This window comes from Theobroma umbraticum, unplaced genomic scaffold, assembly GCF_002168275.2.
Source record: "Theobroma umbraticum cultivar Fairchild unplaced genomic scaffold, ASM216827v3 scaffold_12.1, whole genome shotgun sequence".
NCBI lineage: Eukaryota > Viridiplantae > Streptophyta > Magnoliopsida > Malvales > Malvaceae > Theobroma > Theobroma umbraticum.
The window spans coordinates 4,409,855-4,420,690 of NW_018397269.1; the positions used below are offsets into that span (position 1 = coordinate 4,409,855).

Here is a 10,836-nt window from a genome sequence, read left to right on the forward strand (position 1 = left end):
GTAGGTGTCTAGCAGCCACTTAATGCCTAAAGGATGAGTCACGGTCCGCTGATTAGCTGGTCTTTACTTTATGTTATGTTTATAAACTATGAACATGTTTATGTTTATATTGCCAATGTTTGGGCACCTTATATAAATAATGTTATGTAAGAGATCATGATGATGGCTTGAGAGCCTATATGGACACCTGAGGGTGCTGATGATGTTTAATGTTTATATTATTGTGCATTATGATAGTGGCACTTGGTAATACACATATAGATGCATTAAGTTGAGCTTAGACAATTAAGTTGAGAAGTTCCTTTATTGTGTAATAAGTTTTAAGAATGTATGTATTATGATTATATATATATTAATGGATGTGATTTGATGCTTTTGCATGAGATGATGAATGTTTGATGATGTTACGATAGGAGGCTTGCTTAAGCCTAATGGGTTATGCTCGTTTTGGTCCATGCGCCGGTCACAATTCCTCTTAGAAATGGGATGTGACAATTGATGGCATGCGTTGCATGAGCATGTGTAAAAAGGATTAAGGCAAAAGAAAGGTTGAAGGACCTGATTGAAGAGAAGTACAATGTTGAGGGATGAGATTAAAATTAGTGAAAAGTTGGGAGAACTAAACTATAAATAAAGAAAAACTAAGGGACTAATGAGCAATTAAACCAACAAGTTTTTATTTATTTAATTAATTACATTTTCTACTCTAATGCCTTATTGTTTGACAATGTATATATAATTTACTATTGCAAAATTAAAATATTAAATGTGGAAAAATGGAATAAACAATGTAAATAGGGTAATACAATATTCAAATGGAAAAAAAAGGCACATGTGGGGCCCCATGTGAAGGTAAACCATGCACAAGTGTGCATGCTAATGTTTTTATGGCTAATGCAAAAGACCATTCAGTCGTGTGAAGAAAGGTGGAGATAAATTTAAATAATACATGGTCAAAGAATGAAAACGATGAAAATGAAAATTTTAAATAATACATGCTAATGTTTTTATGGCTAATGCAAAAGCCTATCTTCTCCAGATCTGAGCCTTTGAAAGACTTCTCTAGAGATTTCTTAAGTTCCAACTACTCCATGAAAACGAAAAAACCTTGAAGGAGAGTAGATGAATATAAATAAGTTGTTGCCTTGCACTAATTTCCCTTAAAACCCAAATGTCTTTTGAATTAAATCTTTGAAAATCTTGGATTCACACACTGCACTAAGTGAGCAAAATGGAACGTGTAATGAGTGATCAACCATACTCCATTTTAAACCCAATCCTCTATAGCCTTTGTTGGGTGTTGAATTTTCACTAAATCTCCACATACAAGTTGAAAGCTTGTAGCAAACAAGAAAGAAGTCATTAAGGACGTTAAAGGGGTTAAAAGATTTTTTTTTTTGTTTCCTTGAAAACCGAAGAGTTAAAGTCCTTGAGTGAGTTGTGAGGCTTCAAAAAAACCAAATTATTCACTTAAGTTTGAAGAAATAAAAGGAGAAACCTGGTTGAAGGAAGTTGAAAATTAAAGCTTCAATGAAGGGAAGAAAACCAGTGTGATTCATCCAAGTCAAACTCAGGAGGCTTTAAGGGAGATCTTAAGCTATTGATTTTTATGGTTCAACTAAATGAGGTGAGAAAGGTTGGTTTTAACCTTAATTGTTTTAGCACAATAGCTAAAAATTCTTTTATTTGTTTAGCATAATAAGTGAGGACCCTCGGTTTAAAGGGTGAACAGAGCTAACAAGGGGAGGTTGATAAATCAAGTAAGGAAAGACCTTTAATTATTATGTTGAAGTTAAGTTTGGAGTATGTTGAATAAGTTCTGAAAAATTATGAAATATCTTTTAATGTTGATGATAGGAAAAAAAATTTATGTGATTAAACGATTGCCAGAAGTTGAATTAGTGTTCGAATATAAAGGAGAATTGGAACTACTTTGTTTGCAAAGATTCGAGTAGTATTGAATTGAGCATGTTGAGTTTCGGCAGAAATAGAACAAGCTTAAGTTAAAGGAAGTTGATTAGTAATATTGGTGAGAAATCCCACCAATTGAGGTTAGTTGGGGATTTTTTTTAAAAGTATTATTGAATGGTGAATATGATATATTAAATATCCTAGACATGTCCACTCTTTAGATATTATTCAATTACATTGAGTTTCAATGTTTATATATGGATAGCAATTAGGTTACATAAGCTGTTAGTGACTAGGAATGATTATTAAGCTCATTTCATAGGTGTTGTTTTTGTGGGCATATCAAAAATATTAAGTTGTTTACAAAATAGGAAACAAACCCTTGAAATATGATGAGATTTACTTTGTTTTAAAACATTCAAAATTATATGTATTATACTCCCATATAAAGGCCTTAGAGTGGTCGTTAATGAGTTTTCTAATTTACCTTGGTGGGAATTTTCATGATATTTGAGTGAAATATTTTAACTATCCCATGTTCATTGATTTTCATACATGAACTTGCTATTTTATTGCTCATTGATTTTATGATGAACTTGGTTATATATTGCTGACGACTTCCATTATTTAAACATACAAACATGCCTGTTGAGCTTATGATTGAAATTTATTCTACTTATTTGAAATTCCATTGGTTTATTTTCTTGGGTCAACTTTACGAGTATAGGTCCTGTTACCCCACCAGATTTGTGCAGCTTTTGTGCACAAAGTAGTGATTATTGATGATTGATAATTGATAATAAAGAGGACCTGAAGCCTCGACTTATATTTGGAGGCGTGAGGAGTTCCCACGAGTAGGTAAAGGGGGATCCGAAGCCTCGACTCATATTTGGTGGCATGGGGAGTTTCCACTAGTAGGTAAAAGGGAACTTGAAGCCCTAAGTTATATTTGGTGGTGTGAAGAGTTCCCACGAGTAGGTGTTGATGTTATTGATATGTGAGAGAGAGCCTACGAACTATATTTGACCTACTCAATGATCCCTTAATTGATATGTTTTTGCTAATTGAGCATGACACTACTATTGTACTTGCTTTGAGGAAACCATGGTCGTGATTTATTTATTTATTGGCAATTTACTATACTTAAAATTGCCATGATTAATTGTTTTATAATGAGCATGAAGTTTACACAATACATTGGTGATCTAATTTTGAGATTTAAACTCAAGCATCTTATATTGATTTGGACATAATTCATTAACTTTATACATCATTTATCTTATCATATATATAATATCTCATCATAAATACTGTAACATCCCATTCCGAAGATGTTAATTAATGGAGATATTTTCCCAATTAAGATGAATTATGGGTATTGAATAAGGTGTGGGAAAGCATGGGGAAGGGAATGAGAAAGTTTAAAAAAATGATGATGTTTAATAGTAAAATAATATAAAAAAATAAAATAACATTAAAATAATATTAAAATAAGGAAAAGATCTAATTAATAATTAAATATGAGTAGGAGACTTTATGATATTTAGTTTGGTTAAGTGGGGGAGATTTGTGTATAAATAGCAATTATAAGGGATATAATATTTTAATATAAGAGGAGGTTGGTGAAATGTACATGTATTGAGGGACGAAAAAGGGAGACCTTAGCATGTGTAGGAGAGAGAGAATGTTACACATGCATGTAAAGAAATAAAATTATATAGTGCATGTGACCGCTTAAATACGTGCTTAGATTAATGTATACGTGCAAGAAATATATAAGTGAATACATAGGAATAAATGTATATATATATATATATATATATAGAGTTAATTAACTAAAGCATGCACAAGTATACATGCTAAGGGCCATTTGACCATGCAAACACAAGGAGTAAACGTGAGCAATGCATGGTTAAAAGAATACACATATAGTTGCCACATGTAATAGAGAAGGTTGCACAAAAAAAATAATTAATAAAATTAAATTTTTGATGATCACTTTGGGGGATCCGTTGGGTTTAAGAGAGAAGACAAGAAACAATATAGGGAGGGGGCTTTAAAATGTTGTATCCTCTGCCCCTTGTAGCCCATCCAAGCTGCCATTCTTTTCCCTTTGAAACCCGACTATCATCAAGGTAATCCTCATGAGTTTTGAGCTTCCATGGTAGGAAGTGAGTTAACAAACATGATCAAGAGTAATCTGTTTCATTTATCACCCAAACCCGAGCTCCCTAGTTAATCCCAAAAATATTTTAGGCTCTCAATATGACTTTGTCGATAGAAAATGAGTTGAGAAAAGAAGAAAATCAAGAAAGAAGGACAAAGGGTTAAACTTCTCCCCCGTTTATGAAGTTCAAGCTGCTGTAGAAATTAACTCAAAAAGAAAAAATAGCGTGGCAACTCATGGGTGCCTTGGATTGGAGGGCTTGCTAGAGATTGTGTTATGGTGGATTCAACCATAAAAGGTAAGAAACTTGAGTTTTAATAATTAAGTAATTATCCTAGTTTTGGTGCGGGTTGAAAGGAGGTGCTTAGATGAGTTTGAGATTTCTAAATTTTATTGTAAATATTGTTGCAAGAAGGTTGGAAAAGAAAAAAAGAGCTTGCTAGAAAACAAAATTTAAGGTCTGAATTGGAGGTTCGGTATGTTGGAGTTATTTTCTTCTTAAAGGTAAAAAAAAAATAGATATGGTCAAGTGATGTGGTTTTAATGCTGAAATGCTAGTTAGAAGTTAGTAGCAAATGGTTGAAATTAAGCTTAAACGTTGCTGGAAAACTATTAGAAGCTTGGAAACAAAGGCTGAACTATCAAAGATTCAAGTAGGAGGCTTTGAAAACTTGCTAGAAATTTCTTAGTGAAAATTGCAAAAAAGTTAAAGGAGTGGTTAGTGTTATTGGTGAGAATTCCCACCAACCAGGTGAGTGGGAAATTCCTTTTTAAAGTGGTTATTGAATGGTAAATATCATATATTAAATATGCTAGATATGCCCACTGTTTAGATATTATTCAATTACATTGAATTTCGATGTTTATATTTGGATTGCAATTGGGTTGCATGAGCTATTAGTGATTAGGAGTGATTATTAAAATCGTTTTATACGTGTTGTTTTTGTGAGCATATCAAAACTATTAAGCTACTTACAAAATGGGAAACAAGCCTTTGAAACATGATGAGATTTTATACTTTATTTTGAAGCATTCAAAATTGTATGCATTACACTCCAGTATAAAGTCCTAGAGTGGTCGTTAATGAGTTTTCTAATCTACCTTGGTGGCAATTTTCATGATGCTTAAGTAAGATATTTTAACTATGCCATGCTCTTTGATTTTTGAACACAAAATTACTATTTTAATGTTCACTGATTTTATGATGAACTTGTTTATATATTGCTCACGACATTCATGATTTAGACATGTACACATGCCTTCTAAGCTTATATTGAATTAATTATATAAAATTGAAATTCCATTTGCTTATTTTCTTGGGTAAACCTTATTGGAATAGATCTTGTTACCACACCAGATTTGTGTAGTCTTTGGGCACCAAGTAGCGATTATTGATGATTGATAGTTGATAATAAAAGGGGACTTGAAGCCTTGACTAATGTTTGCTAGCGTGGGGAGTTCCCACGAATAGGTAAAGGGGGACCTGAAGTCTCGACTCATATTTGGTGGCGTGGGGAGTTCTCGAAAGTAGTTAAAGGGAGACTTGAAGCCTAACTTATATTTGGTGATGTGGGGAGTTCCCATGAGTAAGTGTTGATGTTATTGATATCAAAGAGATAGCCTAGGGTTATAGTAGACCTACCTGATGATACCTGAATTGATACGTGTTTATTAATTGAGCATGGTATTAGTGTTATATTTGTTTGAGAAAACCATGGCTTTGATTTATCAGTTTACATGACATTCAGGAACGTATATTGTTTAAGATTGCCATGGTTAATTGATATTATCAAGCATGAGATTTTTACATTACAAAAGTGATTAAAAATTATGAGATTTAAATTTAAGCATCTTATATTGATTTGCACATGATTTATTAACTCTATGCACAATTTTTCTCATCATACATATATATTATCATTAGGCCTTTATCAAAAGCTCGACCTTAATGCTTGTTTCTCTTCCTGTCCACTCATTGAGTATGAAAGGCTCACCCCAACCGATTGACAATGGCAAATAAGTGAATTAATTGGTAGTAGTCATGGTGAGGGGACATCCGCTTGCTACATAGGTAATTGGTGTCTCATTGCACTTCCCTTATGTCACTTCACTGTATAGATATCAAGTTGTCTAGTATTTTTAAATAAAGCGATGTATCATAAAACTAATTTGGGTCGAAGCCCTTGGATACTATTGATTAAATTTAAACGATGTAATGTTTGAAGGTTTACATTTTAAGACATGTTGTACATATATTTTAAATCTCTTGTTAAGAATTATTATGAGTGTTTAAGAATAAAATTTGAAATTTTGGTTGTATAGCATTATAGTATATGATCAAGGAAAGAATTTAGCTAGTAAGAGTAATATGTTTAGAAGGCTTGCAGGGTTGTGTGGGCTTGCCTACATGACTAGTGCGCTAGTAACGATTGTAGGAGTGAGACATTACACATACATAGATACATATATTATTATTATTATTATTATTATTATTGTTATTATTATGTTTTTATTAAAAGCTCTGCCTTAATGTTTATTTCTTTTCCTGTCCACTCACTAAGTGTGAAAGGCTCACCTTAACTAGTTAATATGGCAGATAAGAAAACTTTTGGGAGCAGTCGTGGTGAGAGGACTTCAACTCGTTGTGTAGGTAATTGGTGTCTCATAGCCTTACCCTTATGTCACTCGGTTGTCTAGATGCCAAGTTGTTTACTATTTTTAAATAAAGTGATGTATTCATAAAATTATTTTGGATCAAGGCCCTTGGATATTGTTTGATTAACTTTAAATGGTGTAATGTTTGACGGTTTACATTTTAATACGTATTGTATGTGTATTTTAAATCTCTTGTTAAGAAGTTTTATGAGTGATTAAGAATTAAATTCGTAATTCTGGATATATCAAATTGTAAGTATATGATTAAGGAAAGAATTTATTTGGTGAGATTAATATTTTACAAGGTTGGCCGAGTTGTGTAGGCTTGCTTGCATGACTTGTACGTCAATAACTATCGTCGGAGTGGATCGTTATATAACAAGTCATAATAATAATTTTAATTGAATTAAATTAGTTAAATATATTGTTAATATTAAAAATAATAATATTATTATGTTTTAAGGTAAAAATAAAATAAAAATAAAAATTAAATAACTTTAAAAAATATATAAGTTTAAAAATTACCTATGTTGTTAATATAAAGTGGATAAGTTTATAAATTAGTTATGTTGTTTACATGTTAGCTTGCTAAACAGGTTTTTATTAAGTTTTTCAAAATTATATTAATTGGCCTTACAAATTGTAGAATTCACATGTTTATATATAATAATGTATATTTTTTATAAAAAAATTATAAAATAATTAATTAATTTAAAATAACATTAAATTTCATATATTAATAAATTAAAATTATTTAGCTAAATATTAAATACTTCAATATCAACATGCAATAAAATTAGAATATAAAATGTTTAAAATAAATAAAAATAATGAATATAAATAGAGTAAAATAAAATATAATTGATTAGTATTATATAATATTTAAAATTAGACTTTAAAAAATACAATATTGGATAATATACAATTTAATATCATATGTTAATTTTATACTATTTATTAATTTGGTATAATTATTAGTACGATATGTTTTAATATTGTTTACCTTATGTAATAATTGTTAAATAATTAATAATTTTATTATAAATTATTAAATTATTTTTTTGAGAGGCATGCTTTTATTAATAGCAAAGACAATGAGCCAAAATTGTGGCTTACATGAGTAGAAAAAAAAATTTTAATAAAAAAAAACCCGTACGCATTTCATAGGAACTAGATTTAGGGAGGTCTAGTTTCCCTACACCCAAGTGGAGCAGCAACTCTACGTTATAAGCAATCTCAAATTTCTAAATAATCTCAACATCAGAAATTTATTCATCTTAAGCGACCTTTGTGCTTTGCGGAAATGAATCAACAAGCTTTACTAGAGATCAAGGCCAAGATAACGAATATTTGTAATGTAAATTTATTCAGCTTCTACCCCCTCTTTGTGCCTCCTTCCATGTCTCGTATGCAAATTCTAATTTTGTCAAGTGTCTACTTAATATTTGTAACACAAAATATGTTATCCTCTTATCCAAATAACGAATAAACTTAAACATTGTTAGTTTTTTTTTAAAGTAAAATATATTGATATCTCAAGTTTTTACTATATTTACATGTGGATCTAATAATTTTTTTAAAATAGACAATTCATTCCAAAAATATATTTATGTTGGAAATATAAGTCTTACCATTAGTCAGTTGTTAATATTTTTGTTGGTTTGATAATGTGGTAATATTTTTAAAATAATTTTACCATTCATTAATTTTAAAAATTACTATTATATAAACTATATTTTTCAATTTTTAATTTTTTTCTCTCTTTAAACAAAACCTCTCAATCTGGCCACCTCGAGACCAGCCACTGGCCAGCAGCCTTCCCCTATTGGAGAACATCCACAGAGTGTGAAGGAAGTTGGAGATATGGGGTGCACGGTCAGATCTTACACTCTCCTAAGGAGATCCAACCGAATTTGGTATTTCAAGGCTAGTTCTTGCCTTGAAGTGCTATAAGGGAGTAACACCGATCGGTTTAAGAGAAAGGAAAAGAATGATAAAAAGAAAAAGAGTATTTTAGATATTTCACATTTAGACGTTAAGCCTGTTTAAACGTTTAGGGTAAATTGTCTGTTTTGAAAATTAATGAACTTGTATATAATTATAATTAAAAATTGAAGATGTCAGTATATTTTATGCAAAAAAAAAAAATAATTAAGTGAGCTTTGGAATGATTTTGATGTTTTAAGGTTTGAATCATGACCTATGAAAAGTTGTGTCTAGGCCATGTGTTTTGCAAACAGGTGGTGATTTGCAGCTCCTTTTTTGTAATCTTTGTTTATTTGATGGGAGCCTTTCATGGTCTTGGATGGAACTACGGTTCCCATGTTCTATAGCATGGAAATGAGATAGCGAGCAAGAAGTGTTTAACGGAAAGCTGTTTTATGTGTGATCTTTAAGTTTAGGAAATATGATAAGAGATTTGCCCATTAGTCTTGTGTGATGTTGTCATTTGGTATATATCCACAATGAATTACTTCAATGGTGTGGAATTACAACAGGCATGAGCAGATTTATGGGGACCGTGTGAATGCTTCACAAGTAGCTGTTTGCTACGTGCCAAGGTGTGATTTAAGGAGCCATGATTGGACAATGAACAATAAAGGTTGTCTTGGATGGCTGTGATTTTATAGCAGACGACCGGCTTTTGATTTTTGGGTTGCACAAAGATAGGTGGTTGTGCAACAATGGTTCTTTTGTGCTGGCGGTGTTGTTGATGTGCTGGAAATGACATCAAACGTTTTGTCTTGATTTCTAGTGTTGTGTAATTAAAGTCTGATTTTTTCTAAGTTGAGTCAGGAGCAATTAGGATGGCTTTTGATACAAAGATATGACCTTTTTTTCGTCTATGGGTTGCTTTGCTCCTGTTGAGCTTTTCTTTAGGACTTTTTCTGTGTTCATGTCATTGTTTGTTTGTAATGGCAGGTGTTTATTACAATTTTACAGGCTTTTTCTGTCCAATCCAAATTTGCTTATGCCATAAGAGTCTTTTGCGACCGAAGCAAGAGATTTTAAATGACATTACATTGTAAGGTTAATAAATTAACATTTAAAAAATTAAATTAAAAAGGTTTCATCTTGACCGTTGCAAAGCCGCAGAGAAATAAAACCCCACCATTATAGTTATTAAATCTAAATGCGTATCGCGTATCGAAATTTTATTTTTTAGTGTCGAATATCGTATTATATCGTAAGATATGATAAAAAATTTTAAAATTAATTATAAATAATATTTATAATGTAAAATAAGGAAAAAAATTAAAAAATATATAATGTTTAACAAAATGGAAGATTAGAGGATGCAAATTAGAAAGATGACTTTTTTTTAATTTAAACTTTAACATGTTCCTTAATAATATAGATTTTTAAATAATATATATTTTTATATTGATTTATTTATTAAAAAATAAAACACATTTATCATTTTTTTAATTTTATTTAGTTTAAAATCTAAAAATTAAAACTCATAAAAATTAATTTTTCATGTTTCAATTTAAAAAATAACAAATAAATATTTTAATAATTAATTAAAATTAAAATTATAAAAAATATATAAATTGTATAATATGATACATTTCGATATCATAAAATATATATAATATATTATATAATATATTATTTATATGTAATTAAATATAATATAATTATAAATATATATTAATTTTTATTAATATGGTGACGTATCATATAATACATATCACGTATCGTAACTAGTCAGAACTATATCCCTTACTCGATGGCAAAAATGAAGTACAACCCGCGAGTCTCTTCCACTTGCCGCAAGAAAGGCAGGGCCCATTTAACGACACCCGCATCTGTCCGCCACACCTTTATAAGTGCACCACTCTCGTCCAATCTGAGGTCCAAGCACCGGTCCGCAAGGACGATGAGGTCCAAGTCCTTCGTGGGACCTAGGAAGGACCGAAGGCAAAGTGATTCAAGTTAATCGGCGCAAGTGGGTGGTCCACACAGAGCGCATTACATGCGAGTTTAACGGTTCGACCGTGACTGTCGGAATCAACCCGTCCAAGGGTGTCATTGCCAAGCTGAGGCTCGACGACAAAGATAGGAAGTCGTTGCTAGATCGTAGGCTAAAGGACGTGCTA

At 31.0% G+C, this 10,836-nt stretch overlaps 1 protein-coding gene across 5 annotated transcripts in view; it reads left to right on the top strand.

The window, feature by feature from the left end:
- The window catches only part of LOC110425893 (uncharacterized), a 37,351-nt gene extending 37,096 nt beyond the window's left edge, over nucleotides 1-255 (top strand). For all 5 annotated transcript variants that reach the window (XR_016351851.1, XR_016351853.1, XM_089785182.1 and 2 more), the window contains one exon: nucleotides 5-255. The gene's annotated coding sequence lies outside the window, so the exon portion shown is untranslated. The remainder of the gene's footprint in view (nucleotides 1-4) is intronic.
- The last annotated feature ends 10,581 nt before the right edge of the window (nucleotides 256-10,836 follow it).